The sequence below is a fragment of the Pimephales promelas genome, chromosome 19 (genome assembly GCF_988280905.1).
Source record: "Pimephales promelas chromosome 19, fPimPro1.hap1.1, whole genome shotgun sequence".
Lineage (NCBI taxonomy): Eukaryota > Metazoa > Chordata > Actinopteri > Cypriniformes > Leuciscidae > Pimephales > Pimephales promelas.
The window spans coordinates 18,082,611-18,109,858 of NC_142787.1; the positions used below are offsets into that span (position 1 = coordinate 18,082,611).

The 27,248-nt window shown below is 41.1% G+C and overlaps 1 protein-coding gene across 18 annotated transcripts in view; it reads right to left on the reverse strand.

Annotated features, from left to right (window-relative positions):
- Window positions 1–27,248, reverse strand: part of LOC148970791 (uncharacterized) — a 264,684-nt gene that overhangs the window by 155,123 nt on the left and 82,313 nt on the right. For 2 of the 18 annotated variants that reach the window (XM_089123684.1, XM_089123677.1), the window contains exon 2: window positions 8,611–8,688. The exons of 12 other annotated variants lie outside the window; for them this stretch is intronic. The gene's annotated coding sequence lies outside the window, so the exon portion shown is untranslated. Of the gene's footprint in view, window positions 1–8,610; window positions 8,689–20,594; window positions 20,774–26,648; window positions 26,751–27,248 lie in introns of those variants that run through there. 4 more of the 18 variants (XM_089123686.1, XM_089123679.1, XM_089123687.1 and 1 more) reach the window with 2 other exon arrangements.

Consider the following 27,248-nt stretch of genomic DNA (forward strand, 5'->3'; position numbering starts at 1 on the left):
CGTGTCACAGCATGAACGGAGACATAGCAGCATGGTGCAAGAACACACACAAACAAATGCACATACACACACACACACACACACACACTGACAGCCCTGGAATGATCATGTCTAATTTTTATTAGTGAGTTGATGATCAACCAAAGCATTGTTTTCACATTTAACGGCAGGAGTCGGGTGGCGAGGGATGTGCTCACTGTCTCCCGGTGATGGAGAATAGAGAACGAGAGAGACACAGAGAGAGAGAGAGAAAGAGACAGAGAGAGAGGCTGGGGTGGTAAGGGTGCCAGGAAATCAATGGCAACACACTGAAAGATGCGGGCTGGAGGGTAATTATTGGCCATTCTGTGTCTTCAGCACGGGATAGCAGAAATTGTGACAGATAATTAGGAGGTGGTGATTTCAGAGTAAGAAAAGCACGCTCCCGCTGCCGGCTACACGCTCAATGGACAGGATAAATAAATCAATGACATAAACAAAGCAGACATGCATGGAGTGCATATGCAGCGCTGAAATGTGGCCCGCAAGGAATTGCAGGCGTGCTGAAAGGGTGGGCTTCTTTAATCTACATAGAAATACATGAAAGAGAGAAAAAGACAATATCACACCGATCTTCCTGATGGGGTTGGGGGTAGTCTTAATCTTACATAGACCCACATAAATAGCACAAATTGTAGCTCACTCTGGCCAAGAAGGTAGGTGGGAATTAGGGCTGTGTTGGCTGTTGGCTTGCTTAGTTGGGGACATTCAATTTAACATTAAATTTAATATTCAACAATAATATTGATCTGCCTGTATTGACATCATTATATGAGAAATGCACTGAGCTGGACAATGACATCGCGGTTTTCTATAAATGGTAAATCCACTGAATTTATATAGTGCTTTCAGAGACCCAATGGCCACCAAACTACTTTACATATTACCTCACATTCACCCATTCACTCACTCAGTATTAAGTAATGAGTATTTCATATTTAACTCCGAACAGTCATGCTCATGGATCTAGAAACTAAATAAAACTTATAAAATTAAACTTGAAAACTTTGGCATATAGTAAAACTAGACTAAAATTAATAACGTCCTGGTTGTGTATGCAACCCACCGTTCCCTGAAGGAGGGAACGGAGGACGTCGTTGACGGTAGACTGAATGGGGATCGCGTCATAGAGCCTATGTTCTTCGAGTACTATTAAACGAGCCAATGTAATCGGGGTGGGTGATTTCGTATCACACACTCTGTATAAATAGGGAAGTGGATGCACCCACTAGTTGCTTTTTCGCTGAGGAGCCGAGAGTAACCCGGAGTCAGCTGTGGTCTAGATAGTGGCTAGGGGACTATGTCCTCCATACCCTCTTTCATGGAACTTGGGTTGCATATGCAACCTGGACGTTCCCTTTCAGTCGATAATGTCGGACGTAGTCGATGGTCGACTGAATGGGGATGACCTTTGAAAACGCCACAGAAGTTGCTACCTTCCAGTGCCTAAACAAAAGCCTCCTGAAGCCCCCGCAATTTTGAGGCTAGGAAGGACAGGGCTTAGGGCAGGGACGTCACTGCTATTCCTATAGGACCACTGGGAAAGCGTTCCCCGTACAGTGGAAGGAAGGGACGCTGCGGAAGCCACATCCAACCCAGAGGGAGGTAACGTGGAGAATACACATGAACTGGGCGGAGACCGGGCAGTATGACATATGGAATGTCACTGCGGTGGCTCCAGCCTATGACAGGGGGGAGAATCACCTGACAGTGACGGCAGAGCAGACTCTGCCGAGGGAAGACATGGGCTCACCGAAGGAAGCCGTATCGTGGAAGAGAACACATATAGGGTCACCGTAGGGGCCGCAACATATGGACCCAGCCCAACACAGTTCCACCACAGTGCTTACGAGTGGTAGGCCTAACAACAGAAGTTCCGCACGATCTTCGGTTTAAGGGAACTCAACTGGAGTAGAAGGCGCAGTCCATAGGAGGGGAATGGCGCAGCAAGCTGACACTTGAACCGGGCTGATTGTGAAACTGGCTTCAGGAGAAGGGAGCCCACAAAAGCAGTGGTTCAAACTAGGTGTCCCCAGCCCCCAACTCTAAAATCTGTCAGCAAGCACTCTGTCAACGCCCAGGCGGAGCATACACTTTTATAGAGGAGCTCTATAACACCTAAGAGGACATGAGCATCTCAGAATTTTTCACCGAATTGAAGGCAGCCACCATCAGTTGGCCAACTTTGCTTGGAAAAAGCCTTCTCCTATCTCCTATCTCCTATTATGGGAGAGGTATGGACCTTGGGCACAATCCAGGCCTGGGGTCTCAGCTCATGAGAATAGCTGGCGTGAACTCCAGGCACAATTCGTTGACCAAAAGCGAGCAAGTCCCTATCCCCCAAGAGGATTAAGAGGGGCGCAAGGACAATTTATTTAGCTCCCTCAGGAACCTGACGATCAGGACGTGCATTCCATGCTTCTGCAACACGATGTGCGCCAATACAGAGACAACAACATCATTATGAGGGGTGGGGGGGCAGCCTACTCCACCCAAGTTGCAGGAAAGCGAACACTAAAATGATTGAAAGCTTTCAGGATCTCCTCACGGAGAGAGGACTCACTCAACGAATAGGTTCCACTCCTAATGCGCAAGCACACTACCTCTTTTTTAGGGGGCAAATGCAGAAGTGATGGTAACAACCACATACATGTTCCTGTGATAGCCATCTGAACCTCTGCGTCCAGTGTAGGACTGGCCCAGAATGTCCAGGGGTCAGGACGCAGGTGCCATCATGCCCCGTCCCTGAAAATGTGTTCAGGGGAAGTCAGGAAGGCTGTCGAGATGAGTAAGGTCTGGTTGGGCCAAAAAGAGGCAACTATCAAGACCTGCTCCTTCCTGACCTGGCACACTAAGTGCAAGCGACCAACAGACAGGAGCACCGCTCAACACTACATGTGAAGATCACTGAGCTTCAGGAGCATTTTATGCTCAACACCTAAGTGTGATACATTTCACTGAGCTACAGGAGCATTTCTGCTCAACACGAGTGTGATGAAATCACTGAACTATTGTCGCCAGGCGACAATAAATCGCAGCCACTTTTTTAGTAGGCTCACTGGGAAACGTATTTGTGCGGAGCCCTGGGTCCAGCTGAGAGCCAGTGTCTGTCCAAGGGTCGTCTTCTCAGATAGAATAACAACTGGCAGGAGGAGGACTCCGGAGAGGCAAACAGATGTTACTGTGTGGCCCCGAGAAAGACCCTGCCCAGCTGGACCGTCAGGAGATGGAGTCTCTACTCTCCCTGGCCAAAGCTGTCGTGAGGCTTGTTGGCGGGATGATTGAGCAGGCTGGAAGAATAGTAGAATGAAGCGTACTCAGAAGCTTCTGTCTCCAAGGAGGAAGTGGAAAAGGGAACGACTGCATCCAGAAACGCACAGGTGAAATGACATCTTGAAAAAGATGCAAAAGCACTCGTGTTGCTCTTTCAGAAATGGACCCGTCACCAGTGCCGGAGCACACAGGAATGACTGCGGCAACACTGAATTCAGAGAACTGAAAAACATCAACCAGCCGTCAAACACTCAAATACAAAACCTGCTTTGCTTTTAAAACAGCAGTTGAGAGCTCAAAGCTCCCAACCACCACTGCACTGCACTGAAGAAATCACCAGCACTGGGAGAGTCTTTCCAAAAGAACGCCGACACACTCGCTCATTGAAATCAACAGCACTCTTCAGTGACATCAATACGAAGCGAAAGGCAACTAGTGCATGCATTCACTTTCGTATTTATACCCGCGCGCAGGAGCGGAGTATGTGATGCGAATCACGCACACCAATTACATTGGCGCGTTCAATAGTACTCGAAGAACATAGGCTCTCTGACGCAATCCCCATTCAGTCGACCGTCGACTACGTCCAAAGTCGACTGAAAGGGAACTAGTAAAATTACTACTGTAACAATTTAGCTTACAAACTAAATCTTGGACATTGAGCCAGTAAGATTTGATAATACCAGACAGTTAATTTAATATTATTTGCATACTATTATGATATTTATTAATATTTTGAATTTGCTGTTTTATATTTTCAGTTTTCATTTTCATTTTGTTTTTAGGTTATTTATTTTTTATTTATTTATTTTTGCTTTTGTAAATTTTATTGGTTGAATAATATCCATTTAGATTTAATCTTATTTCAGTTATACTTTTTATTTTATTTTATACTCATTACTTTATTTATTTTATTAGAGTTATTTGCCAAGGCAACATTCCTAATTTAATTTGAATTCTTTCAGCTTTAATTTAAATTACTATAAATGATTGTTAATCGTTTTAGTATAGTTAAAATGAACAATGTCACCAGATTGAGAAAATGCCCTCCATTTGAATCAGGCTCCCATAATCGGGTTGGAAAACCAAATTAAGGTGGTACAATAGCTGGCTTACATAGTTTATAGCTAAAACCTAGTTATTGTCTGTCTCAACAGGCTCATGGTGGTTGACTAGACTATCAGCTAGAATACCAGCTGTTGGGGCAGCTTAGCTAAACTATTGGGGACCTGGATGAGCGAGAGCCACGGACCAACGGTAGTACAAAGGTTTTTACATTTAGCAGATGCTTTTATCCAAAGTGACTTAAATTGCATTTCAAGGTACATTCTTATCAGTTGTTTTCCCTGGGAATAGAATCAATGACCTTGGCGTTGCAAGCGCCAACGCTCTACTGCTTGAGCTACAGGAAAGCTACCAGCCGTAGCTAACTTTTCTGGAAAGTTAGCTTTGGCATGCTGTCGAACTCCAAATGAACTTCGTGTTGGCCTGGTTTTGTTCAATATGATTTCGCAGGAGTTCGTTATCGGGGCCTACCGTATTCTCAATACTTGCCATCTCTATGGTATACTGAAGTTCTGTTAACAATGTAGCTCAGATATTTTAGCCCTGCAGACTTGATCTACAGTGAAGTCAGATTAGCGTCACTCTCGAGACCTGCATAGCCTTGCAGCCTTGGACAGATTTACATAATAATTTACGCTTCGTGCATCTCACTTTGCCAACACGTTCGTAAATTCTGCTTTCTGGGAATGAGGACGCCGCGGTAGATCTTACGGAGGTCATGCTGCATTTCCCAACACCCCGCGTCTGCGGTACTTCCATCAAAAATATTGAGCAACATTTATACACATGAGAACTAAATCTGACCTGGGGCACGTTTTTCTTTAATAATGTATTTTGCATGGTTATTGTGTTGGGAATAGCGCTGAATGGTCTTCGGTCCATCTGAAGCACTCCGTCTCTCATATTTGCACGTGACGCTTCTCTTCCAGGTGATTAGTCGAGAGCGGGCTGAGAAAGAAATTGATTTGAAGTGGCCTCCAAGTCAATAAAAGATGAATGTTGGGCGCCGAGCGAGCCGCCTCCCCTCATACCCCGAGATAAAAAGCAGAGAGATTACTGGACATAGTAAGGAGCGTTAGCATGATGGAGCGGGAGAGGTTAGCAGCTAGCAGGGCAGTCGGCGCGAGACAGGTACCTCAGTGGCTTTAGATAAAGATTTGTGTTATATTTTAGAGTCCATAGCTGCCTAGTCACATACCTATTAGAGAGAGAAGCTATTACAGCACTGCATTGACAGACCCCCAGGAGAGAACTGCACTGTTCCTGGGTAATTCCAGGCAAATAGAAAAAGCCAACAGCAAAATTATTTAATGGTTGGGTGGTGGGAAGAAGACTGAATCAGAGAAAGGAAGTGAGAGAAAGAAAGAGACGGAGGATGGGGCTGCAATGCTAACATTGTTGCAGTAGGCCTATCTCTCAAAATGTGCTAGTTTTACAATATCTGCTTTTCCTTCTCATTCACAATACAAAAAAGTTTTTTTTTTTTAAAGTTGTAAAAGTTCTCAGTACACTTGTAATTTTAGGTATGATAGAAAGATTAGCAACAGATCTTCCATATTTGTACATCCGAGTGTGAAGGATTATTTTTAGGATTTTGGTTCTATGCTGGTGGATGAATTTCATGTAAATGGATGAATTTCATGTGAATTTCACTTCCTCTTCATACCCACTATAAATACCACGGTTTTTACGTCTTTGTGAATTAAAAACAAAAGATTAACAATGTTAAAAACAAAGGAAGTTAATCATAAAAAAATGTTGCTAAGCCTACCTGTCTTAATTAACTATCAAATGTGTAGTTTGTTTATTGCACACCTCACAACTTAAAAAAAAAAATATTTTGAATCTATCATTAAATATTTCTTGATGATACTGTAGATAATATATGTCACACACAAGAAACCAATGGAGAAATTATCACAGGCTGGCAGTATAAGCTAAAACAAACTATTAAAAATCTTTTTTTGGTAATAGAAAAGAAGCTGACATAAAATAAATAGATGATAATCAAAAATGTTGCCTTGGACTGAAATAAGTTAAAGCTAAAGTATAAAGATTGGTAAAAACAAAAACTGGAATTAAAAACAAATTGAAGCTATTTAAAAAAAAAAAATTATTTACCTACACATAATTCTAAAATAAGACAATAACGGTCAGATGCATTAGCCATCAACATTTACAAAGACATGCTAACATACATAACTTATTAAGAGAAACAAACTAAAAATGTTTTCTAAAAAACATAGTCTTGTAAGGGACAGGAGACGGCCTGGTGTGGCATCTTAAGTGAAAATTAATGGGTAATTATTCCCGCCTGAAAATCACAGCAACACAATCCAGCACAATGCAATCAACCCGTCTTTCTGATGACATTTGAGACAAGCCCAACCTTTTCCTCTGCAGTTTTTACCCTGAATGTGCAAATCATCTTGACTTGTTTGGACTGCCATTTCATAGAAGATATCAAATTAGCCCAGTGGAATTTGACTTGGAAATGAAAGGCAAGGGAATAAATAACAACAGGGGTGATATTTCTTACGAGGTTTTTCTGATTGCTCCAATTTGCATCACGGAAAGTGAAATGGGCGCTGGCTAACTCGTCAGCCTCCTATTCATGGTTGAAATGCGCTTTGCCTCATCTTCCCATTAGCAGGGGGTGAGGGGGGTGGAGGAGAAGTCCTTCATTTTAACTTTGAAGATAATTAAACACATAATGGATATCACTGTCACCGAGAAACTCCATAGCTCGTTTATCGGAAGCAGTATTTTGTATGCTAGCCAAATTAAAAGGCTAGAAATGTGCTTGTTACTAATTCATTCGGCCATTTAAAGGATGGGGAGTGATGTGCTGGAGTGGGTGAGCCAATCTGTTAGACAAAAAGTGCTGCATTTCCTCCCTGATTTATGAGCTCTTTTCTCCTTTTCCTTTCTGAATGGGCAAAGCGACTCCCTCTGTGATTCGAGCGGACGGAAAAAGTCAGAGGTGCGCCTTATACACTCTCGCCATCCTTTTTCTTACGTTGAATACTTCATAAACGTCATCTCTTAGTATTTTGATAATGGCAACAAAAAAAACAACACTGTGATGCTAATGCACATGCTAGTGATATTTACAAATGATTCATTTATAATTTAATTTGTATACGTAAATCAAAGCATCTTCATTCCCACATCCTTACCGCAAAATCCTCCCTCTGTACTGCATTTATGCTTCAATAATAAATGATGTTGTCCATTTTATAGCTTTTACCTCAACAGCATTAGCCTGTACTTCATGCTACGCATTAGCATGCCCTGTTTTTATTTACATGTCAAATTTCTTAGCTGATTTGTTTAATGTGCTTTTGAACATGACAGGAAAGGCCTCCGACACGGTAATGATCTCCATCATGGACTAGTAAAACTTTACTATCCCCATAACATGCCTTTCAGCAGGAGTAAGATAGTGTTCAGCACAGTGGTCTTAATGGTAGCGTAAAAGCTTCACATTTGTCTGTTGATGTATGGCTTGCCTCCAACTCTCTTTTACTCTAATTTAATGTGTGAAAACTAATGGAAAAACAGTCTGGGTATTTTTTTTTTTTTTACCCACCCCATCCATTGGTGAAACAAACATTTCAGATTCAACTCTCAATATTTGAAAAATGAATTGCAAGATTAATGCAATTTTATTTTATTTTATTTTATTATATATCAATATATATATATATATATATATATTTTTTTTTTTTTTTTTTTTTTAAATAAAATAATAAAATAAAATATTACTGAGAATGTTTCTTCAAGGAACTGCTGAATCAAGTCTCTGGAGAGGTGGTGCCACACCATCTACAAAATGACCATTACATTGTCACATGTCAGTGCATTATGCAGTTAGAGCAATGATGTTCTTGTCTTCACACATTGAAGAGAACAATGTACTGTATACCATACAGCTCATGTCAGCTGCTCCACTTGCCAATTACATGGTATGGTGGTTCATGTGTTTGACTAATAGATGCATAGTACAACAAGTTCTTTATAGAAGGATTGAAACATCCCCAACTGCACTCTCTTACACACAGAGCTCCGTTTTTAGAAAATTGTGTGCAGGTGTATCAATAATGCTATTATGATGCTACCTCTAATTATTCATAATTATTGTGACAAATTGTTATGCAGGCATTTTTGCAGAATTTGGTTCTGTCAGACTCCCTCTCCCCATTGTCCTTTTAATTGCACATTGTCATTTACCCTTGACTTCTTCCATCACGTCTGTGGAGGGGTGAAAACTGGCACATGCCTTATTAGATCTGTATGAAATCATCCACTCTGTGTGCAAAAAAAAGAAGCAAAAACAAAACAACAACAAAAAATGAATCAGCTTTCAGTCAGAGTATGTTGGGACACCAAGAAATCATTGAATTTTGTGGGGCAAAACCTACCACATGCAATACACGTGCACAGCATTACCTGTCAAATTCATACACACTTTTATGAGATTGTAACTTAACTGCGGATTTACTGAGACATTTAATAATGTTATCAGAAGATGACATGCAATAACATGTCTATGAAACCCCTGTAAATCGGCAGCTAAGAAATTGACTTAGTCTATGTCCTTTATTTGGAAGGGGCTTAACATTTCTAATGGTGAGAAGCTTAGCATATCTAATTAATCAGAGTCTCAGCTCCTTGTCTCACAGAAACAGATCCTACATGGCCTTTTAGGCAAAAGGAGCAACATAATGGAAATGTAATCACATCAATCAACTCATTTTCTTTTCATTTTGGCCATTTTAATGGGATTTAAATCTTTACATTTCAAAAGTGCTTATCCCTGATGCCCTTTCCCACATTTGAAACTTTTCATTTGCTGTAAAATGTGAAAAAAGTGCAGGTGTTACCTTAAAAAATTAGTGAAGTCATTTAAGAAGTACAGGAAAAGGAAGAACGGATGCGACGAAGGGCTTGTCCCTTTAAAATTAAAAAAAAAAATGGAAATTCGATAGATTTGAATTTACATCACCACTTTGAACCATGATTTATAGAAGCAAAATGTTATGAGAACAAAATTTAGACACATGATGTTTTATTCTTGGTACGCGTTAAATTCAGCGCAGCTCATCCCAAGACGTCATACAACTGACGCATTTGACCATACGTCAACATCCGTCGTTTTAGGGTACCCTTAAACGTCGGTTTGATGACGTTATCTAATCCTAACCCTACCCCAGACCTAAACCTACTCCGTCACCTAACTGACATTAAAGGTAAAGCGTCAGTTGGATGACGCCCCAGGATCGTCATCTAGCCGACGTTTAAGGGTACCCTAAAACGACGTATGGTCAAAAGCGTCAGTTGCATGACGTCTTGTGATGAGACTGTGTCATTAAATTCAAATTCATACATACAAACATACATATTCAAATGTTTGGGGTCAGTAAGGTTTATATATTAATTGATTGTATTACTGTTTTATTATTGATCAAATACATGTAGCTTTTGTGAACAAGAAACTTTTTAAACATTTAAAAAATGGGTGTGAGTGTGTGTGTGTACACAAATACGTTTTCAATTTCTTCCTATGACTGTACATTATACAAATCTTAGTTGCCCGCAAGCTGTTATTACATTTGTGACTTGTGTATTTGTTTTGCTTGCATTGATTCGCTTCAAACGCTGGAGGCATAAGCGACACAAGCCCGCTGATCCGTTCATCAGGGCACCGACTGCCGGCATGGAGCATCCAAAAGGTAAATATTGTTTCAGCGACACCGTTTTCAATGTGGGAAAAGTTCTTAATTATGTTCTGCACGGATAAACCCATCAACTTCGCACAAAGCATTCCTCCTCATCCTCCTGTCTGGTCATCTCTCTCTCTCTCTCTCTCTCTCTCTCTCTCTCTTTCCGGTCCCTCTCCTCTGCTCCTCCACGCCTGGAGGAGCAGGGAGATGCGAGCCTCAACGTGTCTGACTGATTACTGTAATTCATACACTTTAATTAGCTGCACAAACCATTAGCCACAATTAGACTATTACAGAATGCTTTGTGGCAGGAGCAAGCCTGAGGAGTACGTTTATCTGCTGGAGGGAGAAAATGGAGAGAGATACAGAGGCAGTGAAAGGGAGAGAGGGGGGAGGACGAGCTTTCAGTGGAAATCCACACAAGCGTGAAAATATTAGACCGAGCACTGATGCTGGGGTGTTAGCGAATTCAAAAGAGCTAATAATTTGACGGTGCCTTAAATGCAAACATTAAAGTGTTGTGACAGCCAATCAATTTGTTTGTTGTCAGTAGGTGAGCTTTATTTTGAAAGACAGTGGCTCTGTTCCAAAACCTATAGTGACCTGCCTTGCTTTCAAGCAGACTGCTTTTAAGGTGCTGTTAACATGACACTGTTTTCAACTAAAAACGGAAAACTTTTTGCCCGTTCAATTACATTCAATTACATGACAACGGGATTTTGTGGGGCCAGAAAATAAACTTTTTGAAAAAATGTCTCCGCGTTAACTACAAAAATGCAAACTTGTGTAAATGGTAACATCATGTGCATGGGTATTCAGTTTAAGGTTATGCAGTTTTTCTTTACAAAGTAACACAGTCTCATCCCAAGACGTCAACTAACTGACGCTTTTGACCATACGTCAAAATCCGCCATTTTAGGGTACCCTTTAACGTCAGTTAGATGACGATCCCGGGGCATTATCTAACTGACCCTTTACTTTTAACTAAGAACAAAATAAATATGCAATATTAAATTGGTTCGCTCAAGAACTTGTCCTCCACCGCTCTCTCTGTACAGTAGTGTCAGTGATGACAGTCTTATATCTATCATGTCGTATTTATGGCTCTGAGCTCATATTTGAGAGGTTGTTTAGAGTAGAGATAGTGTTGGACCACGAAGGCTTTTACTCAGATATGAGAGAGAAGGTTTGAAGCACTAGACATTGCACCAGTGTCACTAATAAGCTTCGGCAAGCGGGAGAGGAGAACATTGAACAGGTGCAGTGCTGCATTCAGAAATCTGAACCTGAGGCACATGCCCCACTGCTCTTATAAATTTTAAAAACCGATCGAGACCTTTAAAGGGCAGGGCTTGGCCCACTGCGGAGTGAAGCTTTTTCTCTGTTTCAAGCTTGTCAGAGCTAGTGAACTCAGTCATCAAAAGTACCACTATACGTCACCTCACTGTGAAACTATGAGCTTCCCCATGTCTCAGTGTTCTTCAGGTAAAGAGTTAGGTGACCTTACTTCGAGGAGAAAAGTCCAAGTAAGGTTATCAAAAGCTATGTCAAGTTAGGTCAATCACAGAGTTTCTCAAATAAGTGTCTTAATATTGCTAATGGTCTAGTGGTTTCTTTTATTTTATGGATCATCTTCTATTTATGCCTATATTTATTTACGTTTTATCCCAAGTGAGTAACACAGGGACAACTATTGATTGTAAGTTTGACTCACTTTCACAAATTGATTGGGATAGGATAGAAGTATCTTAAACACCACCATTCAAAAGTTCGGGGTCAGTAATATTTATTCAGACAAGGACACTAATTAAACAGTGAAGGCATTAATAATGTTAAAAAAAAAAAAAAAAAAAAAAAAAAACGCCCTGATTTTTCGCGATAATATTAATCAGAACTGCTTTTTTGAAAATTGACAATAAAGAAAATGTTTCTGAGGCACCGAATCAACAATTTAATTATTATGCTGAAAATGTAGCTTTGCCTTCACAGGAATAAATTACTTTTGAAAACATTTTCGAATATAAATCAGTTAGGCTAATTAACATAGTAAGAATATTTAATAATTTTCCTGTTTTATTGTAGCCTGGCCAGCCAGTCCTACATCAAGATATTAGGTCTGGGAACTCACAATTGGCATATCTCAGTCCGAGGGGCGGGATAAACGGCTGTCTTTCAATATCCCTATACACACAATTGTATAGCACTACAACCAACCAGAGCAACGAACGGCTGTGCCGTGTCTGAGCGAGTCCCATGCGTTTTCCCACCTATGGAGCAAGTTGATATATTAAATTTTATAATATTGATATATTATTTTCCATACCCCCTCATCAAAACTCCGAACACATCTTCCTTTTTTAAGAATGACTTAAGTGACTTTCTCTTAACTCCAAGTCCTCCAGAGTCGCGGCCAAAGCCAATTCGAAAGGCCACTGTTCGCCATGTAGTCGCTTGTTTGTTTTCAAGTAGCAAGGAAATCACCTATGAAAATCACGCCGCAGAACCGTTGCAAATCTGCAGTCATCTTGTTAAGCCACGCCCACCAACTCTATACAATGTGATTGGCCTGACCAGAGTTTGGTTTTTCCACTTCGAAAGTCAATGGAAAATTGCTAGACCACACTGACTGCAAAATAATGTTTGCTGCCGTTAGGGTGCGTCTAGATTTCTAGGCTAGTTTTATTGTATTTTTTTATTAAATAAATGGAGCCTCAGTGAACAAAAAATAATTTTCAAAATATTTTAAAACACCTACCGAATCCAAACTTTTGAACGGTAAGTGTGCACTGTAGCCTATTTCCAAGTCTTTAGAACAGAAAGTATAAAAAAGCTTTTAAAAAAATTAAGTCACTATTCACTGAAAAAAACACCATTTAATTCATCAAATCTGCCATGACATCATCTTTTCTTCTATATTTTAAATTTGAATTCAGATTTCAGAGTTTATCATGTCAATAACAACACAATATGAGTCTGTTATTCACTCTAATCTATTGCAAGGTTTTCAAAATCCCCAAACTTTATAAAAAGGAGTTGTCAATGTTGTTTTAGTAGTTTTTAAAAAAAATCTATTGAATTCTGAATGCACCACTCAAGTTGTTCACAAATAATTTCATATATTTTAGAGAATAATGAAAAATATTTGAGATGGAAACTGACAGAATTTGACAGAACACTGCATCCAGCTCACACTTAGTATATTTAATCTTTCATATATACCACAATGTGAGTGATGCCTACAAAAGAACAGTTTGAGCTGAAACAGAAGTCTCAAGGAGGGCAGAGTTAAATATTTCAGCAAGACAGTTTTGGCTGAGGTCTGAGAGATGGTTTTGGTTGGTTATTACAGGCAGCAAAATCAGTTGGTTGATAGTGTCAGTTACCATTAGCATCACAACAGGCTATAGATGAGCTCCAGTCTGTTGTTCAGCAGGAACCTTTAGAGAAATCACTGTAAGGCAGAACCGTAAGGCTGCGAGGGCCCAAGTTTGCTTGGCGGTTTCAGCTGACCCAGCAAGAGCTCCGGGAGATGCATCACATGCACAGGTCCATGTCAGCCAACCTTTTACCCTCAGCACATCTACAAAAAGTAGAAGGAGGGGTCCGATTCTCCAACGCTCCATCATACAAGCACTTCATTCCCTCCACCCTGAAGGACAGGGGTTTAATAACACAGCTAAAGGATTGAAGCCCACTATACAGCACAGCAGATTATATGAACGGAAAGATGCTGACAGACCAAAGAGCTGACACAGAGCCTGAGAAGATAAGTGACGTTATCTGTGAGTAAAGATAAGTAAAGGATGGCATGGAAAAGAAAAGACAAGAAAAGAAGGGAATTACGAAAAAATGCTTCTTGAGCAGTTTTCTAATCAGGGAGAATAAGAAGAAAAACAGTTGTAGTACCAGTTCTGTCTGTAGTAAGTCAACATATCCTGAAGTGCTCCTAAAAATGGTTTGATGCTAATAATCATTTGCACTCAGATGTGAATGAGTCTATCTACTATAAAGATGGTTATTTTCACCCCGACTCCCTCCCCTGTTCGACCTTGAGTGATGGTAGGCGCCTCGAGTGGGTGTATGCTATAATGTAAAGTCATTTTTTTTCTGATTGGCTGGATGTTAGAGATCTTCAACGTTCAAAGCAGAGGCATCTACAGCGGTGCTTCTGGGACAACTTCAGTGGCTGAACGTGACTCCATCTTGCCCTGTTCTCACATGGCTACATTGCAATTGTCTGGTTCACTAGAGCCTGTCGCTGTGTGGGAAAGGTCTGCTATTTGATGGACAGACACTCTTGTGCATCTGGCTGATCTCCCTCCCTGAAGCCAGCAGATCCAGCCCTCAGTTTATCTAAACTTATGAAACCATCCGCAGCTCCAGGGCTTAGCCTGGGCCTAAAGCTCTAATCTGAGCCTGCTGGCTTGCTTCTGTCGACGCCAAGGAAAGAAAGGGACTACATTTGTCTGAATTAATTTAGACGCAGTGCAAGTTTCTAGAGTTGGAGAGAGAGGTCAGAGAGGTGCAAGAACAGAGGAATCCGCAAAATACACTTTCAAAAAGTGGTGGTACTGACATCAAATAGCTTTAATAAATATTGTATAGCCTATAGATAATTTACACTTCCACCCCCCAAAAAAGTTGTGCACTCTAATATTTTGTAGGAACACCTTTAACTTTTATTAGTATGTGTTCACTGAGGCATTGTTTCGATAAACTTTTTTCAACTTTTACTTCAGTCCAGAGCTGTAATTTTTCACCAAGATCTTGTGTTCAGTATAGAAGAGGTGAACGGCAGCATAAAGTCTTCTCAATGGGGTTAAGATTGGGACTTTCTGGTGGCTGATCCATGTGTGAAAATTATTTCTCATGCTCCTTGAATCATTCTTTCATAATTAGCGCCAGATGAATCCAGGCATTGTCATCTTGAAATATGCCCGTACCATCAGGCAAGAAGAAAAGTCCATTGATGGGAAAGCCTGGTAATTCGGTATATTCATGTATTCAGCTGGTCTCATTTTAAAGCAACACAATGTTGCTGAACCTAGGCCTGACCAAGTGAAACAACCCCAGACCACAGCACTGCTTTTACACACATGTACAGTAGGGACATTGCATTATGAGTGGATCGCTTCATGTGTCTCCCTTCTTATGTGCCCATCACTCTGGAACAGCTCTGGACTCATCAGACCACATGACCTTTTTCCATTTCTCCAATCTAAGTGGCTTTCTTAAGATTCATTCCTAATTTCTTGAGTTCTTGTCAGATTAAACAGAAGTTTTTACTTAAACATAGTTGAGAGTTCTACTGTCGATTTTCTACGGTTTGACTTGACCAAACATTTAAGTGATCTCTGATCATGGCCATTCAAGGTCGTTTTCCATTTTGTGTGATGGTTCACCACCATCCTTCCATGTTTTAATAGTGCGCTGGACAGTTCTTTGTCCAATTTTAGTAATTTCAGCAATCTAACATGATGGTTTGAGAAATGAGAAGGTTTCCATTGTGCCAGTTAAGTTTAAATAACATGTTGCAAGCTGAAACATATCACCACAGGAAATATCCAATTAAAGGCTCTTGCCTATTTGCAAATTTTTGGTGACTTTAAAAAAAACGTCTCAGGTTACGTATGTAACCCTGGTTCCCTGAGAGGGAACGAGAGCTGCGTTGTCAAACGCGATGGGAACGCTCTATGTGATTGCGTCGTGAAGCGTCTGTACAATCAGTCCAATGAGAGAGTAGGACGTCAGGTGACGTCATCGACCAGGAAACTATAAAGCACCCTTGAGATCAGACCGCGACAGCTTCTGTGAAAGGCCTGAAGCAAGTCGATCAGGGCATGCAGGAAGTATGGCAGGCGAACGCAGCTCTCGTTCCCTCTCAGGGAACCAGGGTTACATACATAACCTGAGACGTTCCCTTTCAAGGGAACTTCGATCTGCGTTGTCAAACGCGATGGGAACCCCATACCCACTACGCCATGCTGAGAAATGCCCGTTCTGTGTGAAGTCCTTGCGCACACTAAGAAGCAAGCAACCTAGCCCCAGGAGTGGAGAGGCCAAGGTCATAAAATCTGACAAATGTATGCAGAGAGAACATCCTGCCGTATTACAAAAATTGAGAAGGGAAACATTCGGAATAAAGGCCGTAGAGGCCGCCATACTTCTAGTAGAATGGGCCCGAACAGCCATAGGTGAAAGCTGTTCAGCCGCTTCATAAGCTAATAATATAGCCTCGACTATCCATTTGCTCATAACCTGTTTAGATGCAGGGGACTCTTTCTTGAGTGATCCAAAGCAGACAAATAATTGTTCAAAGTTAGGCCACAGGGCAGCTCTGTGAACGTAGGCATCTAATGCCCGAACTGGACATAACAGGTTCAGTCGTTCCTGATCTGGGGTATTAAAAGGTGGAGGATAAAAGGCCTGCAGCACTATAAGGCCCCCAAAAATTAACTGGGACCTAAGGAGTATAACCCGGTCTAGGGTATAGAAATGCTTTCACCATACCCGGTGCAGATTCCAGGCATAAAGGAGCAACCGACAGGGCATGCAAATCTCCTAATCTCCGGTAAATGAAACCGCAAGGAGAAATGTTCTCAAAGTGAGGAATTTTTCTGAAACCTCTTCAATGGGCTCAAGGGGAGCCAAAGCCAGACCCTCAAGTACAATGGGCAAATCCCAAGCCGGTGCTCTAAGTGCAGTGCAGGTTTCAACCTCATGTACCACAGAGAAAAACTAGTAATTAGAGGATCTCTCCCGATAGAAGTACCCCCCAGAGGGGTGTGGTAGGCCGATATAGCCGCCACGTAAACCTTTAAGGTAGAAGGAGATAATCCAGCAGAGAAACGGTCTTGCAAGAAATCAAGAACTGTACCAACAGGGCAGTTAACAGGATCTTGGTGACGTTCGCCACACCAGATGGAGAATAATTTCCATTTCAATGCATATAGTTTCTCTCGTGGAAGGAGCTCTGGATTGGAGAATGGTCTCAACGACCTCAGTCGAGAGACGGGATTCTATGAGCCGGGCCCCCTCAGAGGCCAAGCCACAGTATCCAAACTCCAAATGAGGGTGAACTCCCAGGAGCAAAGATATCGGGAAATGCGTACCAGTGTAGTGTTAACCACACCTAATACATCACATCCAGTCCAAGCAGAGCTGGATGTGTGAGGAAGAACCAAATAGAGCAATGCGTTGTACCAACGATGTGAAATGTCGACTGACTTTAGTTTGACTTTAGTTCTCCCTAAGAAACTCCACCACCTCGGGGGTGAGTCTCCATTCCCTGGGCCTCAGCCCCTGCCTCAACAGGATATCTGGATACCCACTGAGAAATGTGTGGCAGTAGTTTTCACGCTGCCAGAAATTCTACTAGGGGAACCAGTCTCTCAAGACTGGCCTCTGGATTTGCTTGAACAATCATTTCGGTGCCCTGAAGCAGCGAACCGACAGGAAGCAACCGAACTGCCTGCTCTACGACCCTCCTCGGAGGATCGTATGGGGACGCTGACACCTTGGTGTCCTGAACGGCGAACCGGCAGGAAACAACCGAACTGGCACCGCTGCGACCCTCCTCAGAGAGTCGCACCCCAGAGGTTGCCGAGGAGAAACGATTTCTCAAAATCGTCCCTGCCCCGGAGGAGCCCTCAAAAGCCTGATAGCCTCATTTTCTTGTCTAAGCTTTATTAGAGATGATGACAGTCCTCAGATCTGCCTATCTCTTCACTAGCTTAGTTCCTACGACCCTCGGAGGAGGACCGTTGGATAAAGCAGGCACCTCGTGCCCTGAAACGGCGAACCGGCAGGGAAACCGAACTGACTGCTCTTTTTTAAGGCTCGTTTGGGGACACTAAGACCTTGGTGCCCTGAAACGGCGAACCAGCAGGGAAACCGAACCGTCAGTGCTGCGACCCTCCTCAGAGAGTCGCGCCCCAAAGGGCACTGAGGAGAAACGATTTCTCAAAACCGTCTCTACCCCAGAGGGGACCACCCTTAGAAGCCTGACCGCCTCAGCGTCAGGGCTTCTCCTTTGTCCAAGCTTTTTTAGAGATAAAACAGTCCTCAGATCTTGCATTTCTCTAACTGGCTATAGACTGTTCTGTTTGCACCTTGTGCTGCGAGGAGCTTAATAGGCCAAGACTGCTCTCGTCCAGCAGTCTCAGGAAAATTGGTGAGGAAGAAACCTCTGGAACACCGCTGAATGGATTATTTCATAGTTTTCTTGAAAGCGGAGCGTCCAGAAGAACAGACATTTTTATTTTCCCATTATCTTTATATCGGAAAAAAACATATATGTACATATAATTCTGTGGCCACCAGCGGGAACAACCGAACTGGCAGCGCTTCGGCTCCTCACACACATTCCATACCCACCAGGGCTGCCTAATAAAAATTTATTCATTATTTATGATGGCTGGTGGGTAACGTCGGGGTTAAAAACGATGACACCGACTCGGGAGAGAGAAAGCTTGCAAGCGTCTCTTAACCCGAGGCACTGAAATACCCAAACATTGCTATAATATGGGGATTAAACACATAAAATATAAACCCAGACGAGGAGGCTGAGAAATAGAGTTTTCTAGTTTTTAAGATAAATTTAATCTAAAAACTCTTATTTATTTTTCAATCTCATAATGTTCAGCTAGCCAGTTAAATTTTAACTGGCAAAAGCATAAAAAAAACCTCCTTTTAAAAGCTCCTGTTTATTCAGCAGATATGAGCTGACTTATTTATTCATTCATTTAAAAGTCAAACATCTGCCTTTCTCTTAACATTTTTATTTGTTTGTACTGTTTCTTTTTAAAACAAAACACTAACGATACCAATTCCTCGGAACTGGAAATCGCAGTCCAGATCTGGCATGTGAAAGCTGAGATAGAGCTGTGCTCGTCCCAACCCCCGCTGTCAGATCCGTTTGCGAACCCCGAAATGCGAGTCGTCTCCGTGCCTCGGCAACAGAGAGACCCGCGCGGGGACCGCGAACCGAACCGTCCTCCTCGGAGAACGCCCGGCGGGAGCGGAGCGTCCTCGCGGACAGCTTCTCGCAATGCCCACAATCAGCTCCCTCGAGAACTGACTGCTGGCATGCTCCACTCCCAAACAAATAGCTGATGTGTGTCCCCACCCGTGATGTAACGAGGGTAGGGAACCACACAGCGTCTATAATCTTGCTTGCCATAAATATAGATAGTGATACATATTTATTTTCTTGGCTTTGACAAACAACAATAAATAGACAAGGACAGAGTACAGAGATCGCTTGCTGAAGGCTACAGAAGCTGTCGCGGTCTGATCTCAAGGTTGCTTTATAGTTTCCTTGTCGATGACGTCACCTGACGTCCTACTCTCTCATTGGACTGATTGTACAGACGCTTCACGACGCAATCACGCAGAGCGTTCCCATCGCGTTTGACAACGCAGCTCGAATAAGTTATTATTATTATATATTAAATGCTATAAAGTTCCCTTATAGGGAACCATATACCACAAAATAAAATGTCTTAAATATTTTTTTTTCTCATAAAAATATGAATACATCGTTCAATTAAATTACCATTTCTAATATAAATATAATTTTATTAATAATAATTAATATTAAAATTTTGTTTCCTAATCAATATAAAATTAGATACTATTAAATCAAAATTATTATTAGATATTAAATATTATTTACAAATAATACATTAATGATTTTATATATAATTTTAACCCTTACAAATGTAAATAATTATTGTAAAAACGTAACAAACTTGTTTACTGTTTTAACTGTACTTCCAAAAACTTTTACAAAAAAACTATTTTAAACGGAACTGTTTAAAAACTTGCTATTTTTCCCAGAAAATAATATAAATCATAATCAAATTTATTTATGTCAATAAAATTCTGAATTAGTGCATTTATATTGTGTTAAAAAAAATGTTTTATGGTTATATTTTCTCTGTTAGTCTCTGTTTTCTCTGTTAATCAGTTAACAAATTATTTTTTTTTAAAAAAGAACCTTAACAAAATGACATTATGTTAATGGAGCAATTTGCTGAGGACCGTTGAGGTTTCCCCAGTATGGACTGGAGTGGTGCAGCATAGGAAAAAATATGTCATGTGGCTTAAAACAAAGGAGTAAATTATTGTCTACTTCAACGCTACTCTGTATCAATAATGCATTATGGCAATTGCACCATACAAGGTTAAGCTTTCTCCCCCTGCTGCCACAATTTCACAAAACGCTTGTTAAGCTATTCAAAACCAACATTTTAAAAACTAAAATTATTCTGCAACACAATCCTCTCTGAAATTAAGCTGTTCACTCCAGTTTGAGTTGAAACAAACACAACACACATTTGTTTGCGAGTCATAATTCACCATGTTTACTCTCTTTATTCACCCACCCACCCACCGTCCCAGGAGGGTTGAGAACAAAGTCTGGAAATTCATGAATTATATTTTAGCTCTGGGCACTCTCTCAAAATGCTCAGAGCAAATACGGATTACCTTAATGGAACAGCAGTGTGCCACCTGCATGGTTTGAAATTCAGCTCCAACCCTTGATGGAACAGAGACCCGTGAAGAACCGTAGCTTCGTGCTTCCAGAGAGCGGCCCACAGGTGGCCTCAGGCAAGGACAGGCTACACATCCTCTCTGACCCCCTCTGGAGGTGACCTTGTGACATTACTTGCAGTGGAAAAAAAAGCTGTATGGGATGCCAAGACAATGTGTATCAGGTCTTCAAAAAGCCACCCAGGGAGGAGAGAATCGTTTTGAGAAAAGCTCAGGTTTAGAGGGCTCTTTGAAACACAGAGATGGTGGAAAGGGTCTGCATTGTGCCTCACAGCTAACAAGCCAACACTGATTTAATGCTGCTCTCACCTTAAAGAGAGTCCGCATTGAAAAAAAAAAAAAGCAACCTCTTCGTCGGACTTTAGATCAAGAGCGGGAAAAAGAAGTGGAAAAAAACATGCTTTAGGTTTAAAAAAAAGCTGATGTCCTCGCAGCATGGACATCACTTCCTTTATGAACACAGAAGAAAACATGAACTCAGGAGCATCTTTTTTTGCAGCTCTGCGGTCATTGAGAAGGGCAGATGCTACTAAGGGGAGGATAATTGGTCATGAGCTGTCTGAAATGTGTAATTAGACAAGATGAGATACTCCCAGTTTTTTCATCCCTCTCTCTCTCTTTCATCACCCCTCCTTTTCCAGTTGGCAGTCTGAGCGCCTTAGTGTCAGCTTTGATCTCTGTTAAGGTTCTCTGAGCCCTATCAGATAGGATCAATTTGCTGTTACACACATCACTCTTGGCTCTCTCCCCTGGCTACTTGCTTGTTTGTGACAGGCTTACGTGCATACAAATAATTGCGGATCTCAGCTTCGCTGGATATAAATAAGATGCACAGATGTGAAGTGCATCCTCCCTTCAAAAGAATACAGACAGCTTACAAGAGAGAACTTTCACTGCATATACCAGAGATTTTGTCACACAGGTGGGATTTGGATTCCCAGTAAATGAACAAACTCAGTTCGGCACAAATCAAATAGTCTGTTGGGTAACACTTTATTTCGATAGTCCACTTTTGACATTCTACTTACTATAAGTAACTTTTCAACTACATGTCAGCTAACTGTCATTATAATATTAGTAGACTGTCAGCTTAATATCTGCCTTAAACTCTATTTTGTTGGTCCCACAACAGACATTCAACTGACTACAAGCAACTTGGCAACTACAAGTAAACTCATTCTCCTAACCCGAACCTTAACACCTGACCATAACCTACCAGTCTACTGACAGTCTACTATAATATACTAATACTCTAATGACACTTAGTTAAAAAGTTACTTATAATTAGTTGAACGTCTAAAGTGACTATCAAAATAAAGTGTAACCGACTGTTCTAAGTACGTTTTATGGTCACCATGATTTTGCTAAGACATGTTCCTGGATCAACATATTTTGTTGATCCTGGAGCAACATTGCAGTCTGAAAACACAGAACGTTCCCCCAACGTTCCCGAATGGTCCCATGAGGTAATTATTTTGGGAAACAAGCAAGAACATTATAGGAACGTTCCATGTAGGTTATTTTTAGGTTCCATTTTTTATAAAGTAAGGATAATGTTCCGGTAACGTTCCCTTAACCGTAAGGGAAAGTTTTAGGAACGTTCTGGGAACCAAAAAACGAACGTTCCCAGACCCTAAATTTGTTTGCTGGGTTATCCCTACACCCCATCCATACTGTAACTTACCCCTAAAATCGGTGGGAAATGATAGGTGAATAACACTGATGTAGAAGCACTGATGTGTAAAACTAAACTTGACATAAACTGTAAATGTGTTCCTCAATTCTGATTGGTCGTTTGGAATGTTGTTCCAAGATGAACAAAGATCCAAGAACATGCTGTTCGTTCACCATGTCTTCTTACCCCTGCTATAAAAGAGCATAGAATTAAAAATAATAAAAAAAAGAAGTTTACAGAAACTCAAATGATGATATTGTCTACCTGAAAAAAACAGTTCAATTCAGCATGAACTTCCAGTCTGGTCTACTGTGTCCTGTGACAAACAAGGTACAATTACAAAAATAACTTTCTAGTGGATGCAATTCATTTATTAATGAGGAGCAGAGCTATTTGGCTGCAAATGTAGCTGGTCAACCAATTCAAGTATAGTCAAACCTGCTTAGCCAAAGAAGGCTTGGTTAAAAGAGCAGTGGTTAAATGGTTAAAAGAACACTTCAACCAATCTCATATCATTCCAAACATATATGACTGACTTTCTTCTGCGGAACACACAAAAATATATTTTTTGAAGAACATATTGGGTCTAAACAACTTTGGACAAAATTTCAGTTAACCTAGAATCAGAGTTATGCAGATACATGAACACGTTGCCAATGAGTGGAGGCTGGCCCGCAGCCAGTGAAGACATCCCTTTGTATCAAAAAACATAGATAACAAACAATCTAAGGGTCTAGTCAGATTCCAACCAGGTACTGGGACTTGTTCGGTAAGCTCTACGGACAGGACTGTTGCCAAGGGCTCTCTGGAGGGATGCCGCCGGGTTCAATGACAACTCTTTAAAGCATGATTTTGTGTTGTCCAGAGAGCTTGTAAATGCTCTATGAGGCTTTTGGTGCAAATATGTGATTTTAAAAATGCTCTTTAAAGTGTAATGCCGTTGGAATTCCAGCTTCTTCACTGTTTAACAAGCTTCTCACCTTGTGAATGTCTAAAAGAGAATTGCACCCAATAATGTAGTCTACACATGATTGGTGCCAAATAACATTAAATGTTATGTAGCTTTGAAGAGTGCGGCCCTCCAGTACGGGTTCACATCAGCAGACGCACATTTTCCGATTGCCCAAAGTGGTCTGCTTTCTCTCTGTTATGGACACACTGCTCCTGTCATATCTCCTCTCTCTTTCGCTCTCTCTTTCCCCTGCGGCCTCTATCTCTACCTCTTCCCTTCCTCCATCTGTTTCCATGCTCAGCACAGTCAGGCCGTGAGCTGGAACAAGTCTATCTGCAAAACCAGACTTGGATGTGGGTCTTATGGCCAGAGAAGCTCTTTCCCTGGTCCAGATAATTCTACTTTCCCCCCCAGCCCCTGCAACAGAATAATACCCTTTTGTCACGCTAGATGACAATCCAAGCTTTGACTCATCAGCATTTATTTTTGACGCTCATATTTCCACCATTGTGATGCCGCTGCCACAATGAACCATCTGAGATAAATCAGGAGGCGGCAACCGAGAGATTTCTGCATTATGCAGAATGGAGCGTATTTGCAACTATTGCTTGATAGGTTGGATGCCAATATTAAAATGTATTCTCATTATCCAAAACATCAGAAGAAAGGAGAGGTGAGAGGTCAGATGATTACAAGTCTTTGTGGTGAACTCAACAAGAAGCTAGCTGTCAATCAAGATTGTTTGCCATGCATTCTGGTCAGTTCATCATCTGCAGCCTTGACCTTATGCAAATCTGCAAGATGAAATCTATTTATGATGATGTGGAACAACTTATTGAGATGCAAAATGCTCTCTTCCTAAAGAATGGCATCGTTCAGCCTCACATTTACAGTATATTTAACATGGACATGAAAGACATAAGAGCCCACACAAAATTCCCTATAGACTTATATACATACAGTATATATATATATATATATATATATATATATACAATTCTCTGTATACAATTACGCCTAAAAGCAAACAAGCTTGCAAAATGTAAAACGAATCAATATAATAATAATAATAATAATAATAATGATAAAAGTTTGTGACTTTCTTTCTTAAAAAAATATTATCAAAATTTAATGACTCTGCCTCAGCAACTTGTTTTTTTCTGCTGATGTATTCAACACTGCATGCCAGGGAAAATTTTTATTAAAACTATTATAGCATCCAATAGTGAACTAAAAAAGTACAGGCAGAACTTTTACAGAATATTGTTAATAACTTCCAGACTTACAGTGAATCTCTAGCAGAATAGGTTATGGGTTGATGCAAGAGTATTACTACTTAATTGTGACCACATGCTGACAGTGCAGACCTGTAAAGATGTTTACAGGGTTTACAGTGTATGAACTACAGACCAATTCAATCAAAGCATTTCACAATAAAATCCTCAGACCAAGTTATTTGGTCAACGGAGAGCTAGAAAAATGAAAGCAAGAAAAAAAATGGCATTCTGCTATAACGTTGTCCTCAAAACTTCCCATTACAAAGAAGTACACTAAAATACAGCAGCATTTTTAGCTGCGTATGACATAAGGTTTAGACCATGTCCATAATTCGTTTTCTTCATTTTGGCCTTCTGTCCACACTAAGACGATATTTCTATGGAGGAAATTTTTATGAATGAAACTTTCTGAAATCTCCAAAGTGGACAATTTGAAAATGCTGTTTTCACATTGTAGTGTGGACTGTCAAAGCGGAGGTGTTTAAAAACGATGACGTAAATTTAGTCGCATATATATATACATACATATATTTAATAGTTTCTAATCCACACTGAAACATCGGAAAACACCTGAAAAGCTTGTGCAGACAGAGAGCATTTTTAAACGAAAACACTGTTTTCAAATATATCCGGATTAATGTAGACGTAGCCTTAGGCTGTGTCCACCAAATTGTTTTTCCACGCGCCTGGCGTACGTTTTCAATTGTTTTCAATAGGAGTGGCCGTGTTTTTTAAACGCCATGACGTTTTGGTTTTTTTTTCATGCTGAAGCACTGAGCGCCCAGCATTTTTACTGGTCGCCGGGAGTTGAAAAATGTTAAACTTTGGATAAAACGCAGCGCTCATCATTGTCACTTTTTACCCAGCCATCCAATCACAATGGAGGAGGGGTGGGACTAAACAACACTGACTAACTGTCACAACATTCTTTCTGTACAACGACATCAACCAACAGAGCAAATTATCTGCGGAATCAGTTACAAGTAAACTGTGCTGCGGATATTCTGTATCATAGCAACGAAACGTTGCGCTGACAAAACGCTCTGGTGTCTGTCAGCGTCTGGTGTTTTCAGCTGGCTAAAAATGCGCCTGGCGTATGTTTTCAATCGTTTTCAATGGGAGCGCCGCGTTTTTAAACAGCATGAGCGTAATGAGGTGCTGAGCGTTTCTTCACTCTGAAGCGCCGAGTGCCCAGCGTTTTTTACTGGTCGCCGAGAGTTGAAAAAGTTGATAGAGTTGAGAGTTGATAAAACGCAGCGCTCACCACTGTCACTTTTTACCCACCCGTCCAATCTCAGTGGAGGAGGGGAACCAACTGTCACACACACAACGCTTTGGTGGACACACAGCCTTAGAGTCCTATTCAGCTATATGTTTAAAATAATTTAAGGCAATTTACAGTTTCACATCTATGGACAGAATCCTTGGCAGGCTTTTGATTTCCAAAGAAAATTATTTTGACGTCCCTCACCGACTTTCAGCTTTTCACCGGCTTCATATTCCTGCATTTTTATAACAGTCACTCAATTAAAGATTATACACTTTGCTGCAATGGATTCTTAAATAAATCCAATAAAAGGAATTACATAAAGTTGTTTGGTATTCTCAACTGATAATTCAGACTAACTGACTGCATGTTTGACTGTTTATTTTAGCAGTTCCTTGCAAGGTGAAGGATGGCTGAAAGTCTACTTTGGCCAGCAGTCAGTGAAGCTATTGGGTATGTTCTACTTGACCTGCCATCCGTGATGTAACACAAAGTGACTGATTGCCCCCTGATGCTGTGCCAACCGAGTCAGACATTTCAGATTTTCTGCTTTTACCATTAAGTCAGTGGGGGAAAGCGAAGCTCAGAGGAGAGACAAAACCACTGATGAACTGATTGACATTTCCTAATGTGATATTTGAGTCCGGCCGCGCATGCAGGCTTTCAGAGGGATATACAACATCTTCTACACTGACCGTCCATCTCGGCTGCAGGTTAAGAGAGATAGTTTCACCTCAGGTCAGATGGGAAAGCATGTGCGTCATGAACAACAGACTCACCGACTGGAAAGAAAGAAAATGACTTTCAACGGCGGTACCTCGTTTGTCTACTCTCGTATCTTGCCCATTCCGCATTCTGCCCCATCTTTCCACTCACAGCGTCATGGATTGGCACCCTTAACCTCCTCAGTCAGATTCGACTGAAAAAACAAGATGCAAGCAAGCTGTGAATATCGGCCCGTACGCTGTATGCCTTTCCCCTTACACAGAGTAAACACTTCTGTGTGTCCACGGAAATTAGCATAGCTTGGAAAGGGCACAGCAATCCAGTTCTTTAAACTCAGGAATACCTTTTGACATCGGACAAACCGAGCATGCATACAAAATCATTGAAACCGCAGCAGTGAGCAGGAAACAAGGCATATTGGCCAAACAGTTTTTACAAGGTTCCGCTTCCAATCATGTTTTGGCCTTTTAAAGCACCTTGTGAATCAATGATTGCATTCAAACCAAAAACAATATATTAAATGATTCATGTAAGATCAAACAGAGTTTTCCGGAAGAAAACGATCAAAATCCTTTACTCAAACAGGGGAAAAGCTGTTAGGATTTGAACAGTTAGCCCCTGTTGATGTTATAACTACACTAGTTGTGCCATGCTTTACAATAAGTACTTAAACTACGCACTATTGGTGCAT